General features: G+C 35.2%; 1 long non-coding RNA gene and 1 pseudogene across 1 annotated transcript; both read right to left on the bottom strand.

Annotated features, from left to right (window-relative positions):
• Positions 1-2,967: 2,967 nt before the first annotated feature.
• Positions 2,968-3,551, bottom strand: LOC140178187 (uncharacterized). Its single transcript, XR_011870441.1, has 2 exons — positions 3,317-3,551; positions 2,968-3,206 (listed from the first exon to the last, which is right to left on the bottom strand). It is a non-coding gene; the product is annotated as an uncharacterized lncRNA (long non-coding RNA).
• A 49-nt stretch (positions 3,552-3,600) lies between these two features.
• Positions 3,601-4,744, bottom strand: LOC112736000 (probable 1-deoxy-D-xylulose-5-phosphate synthase 2, chloroplastic; annotated as a pseudogene).
• Between the last annotated feature and the right edge of the window lie 350 nt (positions 4,745-5,094).

Genomic DNA, 5,094 nt, shown 5'->3' with positions numbered 1-5,094 from the left:
TACACCACCGTCGGACACTTTGAAACGCATAAAGCTTTCGAATACTGCTCCAGTTGTAACTCCGCTGTCGGACCCTTTGAAAGAAATACTTGATGCCGATCCCTCAATGTGTTTGGGTGACGAACCAGTCACGAAGAAGAGTACTTAGAGGTGCAAGGAAAAAAAGCGTGGATTACTGGTCTCCGTAGTTAAGGTTTTATGTTTTTATTTTTAAATAACAACTATTAAATACCACTTAGATAGCATTTGATCAAAATAGTACACAATAGAAAGAAGTTATAGTTCACAAAGTACAACATCATTTAACCATTGGATTTGCCACTGTTCCCATTTAAGGGTGAAGAACTTTTTAGTATTCTCACATATTATAATATTAATGTTAAGCCATAAAATACAATCTCTTCCTCAACTTCTCCTCTCTTTTGCACTAGATATGAGGTCTGAGCTTCACTGTTGAGGGCTTTAGGCTCGTGAGTACCAGTTTCTTTTTCTGGTCATCATATTGTGCCTGTTAGTGACATTGGAAAGTTTATTAGAATCCTGATTAATACTAGGGAGCTAAATTTCAATTAGTGATATGAGAATTTGATTTGTTGATGTCGTGAAAAAGTTGATCAGTTGAGAGGACATTATTGACAAATAAGTAACATTGCCTAAAATAATTATCATATTTTTTGGAGTTGCAGAAAGAATTGTAATTTGCGGAGAAGCTTCCTCCAGGGCATCCATGGCTTTACTACAACAACTACAATCCGAATATGGACGGGATGACATGCCACGTGTGAGTACTTAACTTTTCGGATAATGTTAGTAGATGAAAAATTTTTTATTTTTAATATGAACAAAAAAATATCTGGCTGATTTTATGTGTATACTTTGAGTAAATAATTAACATTATAACATTATGCTTTTCCATCCTCGGTAATTAAGTTAGTAAAAAAAAAATCATATTTTATGCAAATGCAATTTTAATATTTATATTATTGAAGTAAGTATGGCTTTAGTTAGTAACTTATAAATATTTTTACTGCAGTTTAAAACACTTGCCATGTTTTTGTTAGATTTGAAAATGCTAAAATTCAACTTATAAAATATTTATATTATTTTTATAATTGCTTTTTTTTCACACTTTGTGTTTATCAAAATGAATGAGTACTGAACTTATTTTTTGTTGCCATTATTTTTATAGTGTTTGGACCTTTTATTTCGGCCAACTAAAGAGATGAAATTTTTTGATAAAGAATTGGCCATTGCTGCTTACATCTTTGGAAATAATTTGGATCCAAAGTATGTAAAATTAACTTATTTCTCATTTTATTGCTAATTTGTCATATAATTTTTTTTATAACCTTTTCTACCACTATAGCATAATATTCTGATTTTATGATTTCAGGGAAATGCTTGTTCTAAACGATTATTGTAGTGGTACACGCAAGACTCTTCTGACTATAATGTCCGACAAGCCAATAATTGGTGATGTAAGAATTAGTTTTGCATTATTTATTTATTATCCTTGTAAAATTATCAAATTTGGATTGGTAGGTGCAGAATAACTATGATTGTCTATACTCCATAGGTCCTTACCTTAGTTTGTCGATGCTCACCAAAGGACATTTTGGGCCAAAAGGAAACAAATATGGCAACCAATGATTTCTGCCACCGACATTTTTTGTAAGTTTATTTACAGTTCGAAATTTAGTCTTCAAAATTAATATATCTTCCCAGATATACTAGAAACATAATAAGATTCCTTACTTAGTTCAATATTCATCGTAGCAAATTGTTTTAAGCCCAAAATAGAACTGTGTTGGCACAATGAAATACATCAAGGATAACTTCATAGGAGATCTTGGCAGTTTACACCAAGTTCGTTAATTTTATTGAACTATCAATTAATTCGTATAATAATATTTCATGGCTGTTTTAGTTAAGGTTATTTTCCGACTGTTGTTGTAGATTTTTGTGTCAATTTACCTCAATGGCCATTGGTTTCTCATAGTGGTTGATTTACTTTACGAGATCGTGAGATATCTGGACTCTTTCAAAAAGGGCACATTGATGACAGAGCGTAAGAGTGTCATTAACAATGTGTTAAATTACTTTGAGAATTTTTTATCCGACATGAACTTCGGTGAAACACCTTCCTTTAGAAACATTCAATTTTCTAAGTATAAATTCAATGAGCCAGCTGTCCCGCAATAATCTGCCAAATCGTAAGTTTAAATATACCATTTTTCAAAGTATATATTCAATTTAGTGGTTGTTTGTTCTTTTGTTATATTGCTTTGTTAATATATGCATTGAATTGTGGCAAAGGAATGACGGTGGTATTTGGGTCGCTCAATGGATGCACCTCAATCGCTATTGGAGCCTCGGTAATAAGACATGGGTAAGAAAAATATCATTGTTAATAAAGTTATGTTTATTCCATTATGTGATATCATAGTTACTGTCTGTTAGATTGTCAATGATTACACAAAGATGTGCCTGGCTGTGAATTTGGTGAATGACTCTAATAACTCGAAGCGGGATATCATAGTGGAGCTTGCTGTCACTGACTGGAATAAAAAGATGCAGCAGTTTGTCATACAGACTTAGGATTTTATAACCTTTTTTATTAGTAGTTATGGATTGAATTAGACCATTTTAATTTTCTTTAAAATACAAGCTATCTTTATATCTTGCACTTATTTCTTTTGGACTATTTAAATATATGCGAATCTTTTTATTTATAATGATTTATTTCAGTTATTTGATGTACGCACTGTTTCATGTTCAAACTTTGCCTTTTGTGAGTGATTGTTGAATTTTATCAATGGTTTGCATTTAATTGTATGTTCTGCTCAATATAAAAGTCATAAAAACTAGCTATATAGCAGCCAATCACCCCTGTTTCCTATGATGTACAAATTGTTATTCCCATCAGTAGGTCAGGGGTGTTTTAATAATCATCAAATAAACACGGTCTAATAACAAATCTTTGGCAGAGTTTTAATTTATTAGTGTTATATATTTATTTACATTTGAAATCCTATTAATAACAAGGTTCATATTTCCATGCTGAGAAGCAAACGATTGTCCCATTGAACATTGGTTAATGACAAAGCAGTAGCTACAATATGGTTTGAACTCAACCCCACTGCTTGAATTTGATCCTTCTGAGATCCATGCTCAATGTATCTATCAGGTAGAGTCATGGCTCGCCACTGCACTAACACAAACATGTAGGTCAGTACTGAATATATATATATATATATATATATATATATTAAAGGTGTGGTGCTGCACACAATATAATAATTAAGTAAAAGTAGACCTTAAGGTTGCCATCAAGGAGTCTATTGAGGCCAAGGAAATGAGAAACATGAGAACCAAACCCTCTAATGGAACCCTCTTCAACTGTTATCAAGATTCAATGCTCTCTTGCAAGTTACATCATCAATGGTCCATCAAGAGGCTTGCAAAATCAAGCATCAGCCACGGTTGTTGAGATGCCGTGTGCTTCAAGAACCTTTGCTGCTGCCACATAACTTTGTACCATTGTTCCATATCCAACTAGAGTCACCTTGCTTCTGAAGGTCCACGTCATGTGCCACCTGATCATACCCCCATGGCGGCATGGATGGCAATAATGGTGTCATCGGCCTCTACCTCTGCAATCAAGGAGTCCGCAAAGTAGCGTGTGTAAGCATGTGTGGGTGCTTTGGTCTTCTTCTGCTTCCCGGATTTATGGTCGAACTTGACGACACCGTGCATTTTATCGGGTGCAGCTTCGGCAGGAGCATAGCCTTTACCTTTTTCGGTGATGACGTGGATGAGGACAGGGCCGAGTGATGGCATTCCCTTCACATTCTTGAGAATGTGGACAAGGTCTTCCATTTGATGGCCATCTATGGGGCCAATGTAGAACAGGCCAAGCTCCTCAAAGAAGCATGCGCCAGACCTATGAGGAGAGACATGCTCATTGTCATTCAATATAATGATGAGGTTAATGTCAAGAAAACCAGCATTGTTCATGGCCTCGTAGGCTTATCCTGCTGTCATGGCCCCATCACCAATCACCGATATCACGTGGTTGTTTTTCCCAATCAGGTCCCTTGCAACTGCCATCCCTGAAACCAAAGTGTGAATTCACTTTATTAGAAACCGATAATGTTAGAGAGAAGAGCCAAAACTTATTTTATTTAGTATTCATAGCAATTAATAAATATTAAATAAAGTAAATTCTGACTAATTTTAGCTAAATTTATTTGGTTATCTAATATTTTCGATTAGTAAATTTTTAACTTTTATTTGAGAAGTCTCAATTATCAATTTCATTTCCTTTAATTTAATTAATTTTACCTAAGGCTGCCGAAATGCTAGTAGAACTGTGACCAACACCAAAGGCATCATGAAGACTCTCAGCAATCTTGAGGAATCCAGCAAGTCCACCAGTCTGTCGAATGGTGTGCATCTTGGATCTTCTTCCGGTGAGAATCTTATGAGCATAGGCCTAATGACCAACATCCCAAATGATCTTGTCCTGAGGAGTGTTGAAGACATGGTGAAGTGCCACTGTGAGGCCTGCCACACCAAGGCTTGAACTTAAATGTCCACCGGTCTTTGACACTGTGTAAACAATCTCTTCATGAAGCTCATCAGCAAGCGCCTCAAGTTCTTCATTCGATAGATTCTTCATGTGGATTCGGTAGTTTACTACGTCCAACACTGGGGTCTCTGGCTTCTCTCCTGAGAAATTCATACCACTACAAGCATGAAAAACTCACTTGGTCAGACTCGTAGCGGCGGTACGGTAACATCAGCTGTGCCAAAATAATCAACCACCATGAAGGACTTAAAAACTCGAAACTAAATCAAATAACCTGACAATAAACCACAGAACACATAAATTTCACCTCATACGGATTCAAGGAAAACAACATGAATTCTTCAAATAAAAAATATTGTACTGTAGTAATACCATATTTATCTTGCCTTGTACTAGTAAAAAATCCCATGCAATGTACGAGTTTACAGAGTCCACTGAGAGCAGAACCTAAGAAAAGACAAGTTCGATTCATTCAACTGAAACTGTCCAGTAACATGATATAA

Source organism: Arachis hypogaea, chromosome 13 (assembly GCF_003086295.3).
Source record: "Arachis hypogaea cultivar Tifrunner chromosome 13, arahy.Tifrunner.gnm2.J5K5, whole genome shotgun sequence".
Classification (NCBI taxonomy): domain Eukaryota; kingdom Viridiplantae; phylum Streptophyta; class Magnoliopsida; order Fabales; family Fabaceae; genus Arachis; species Arachis hypogaea.
Note: the sequence above shows the minus strand (reverse complement) of the source record. Positions and strands in the feature narration are given on the sequence as shown.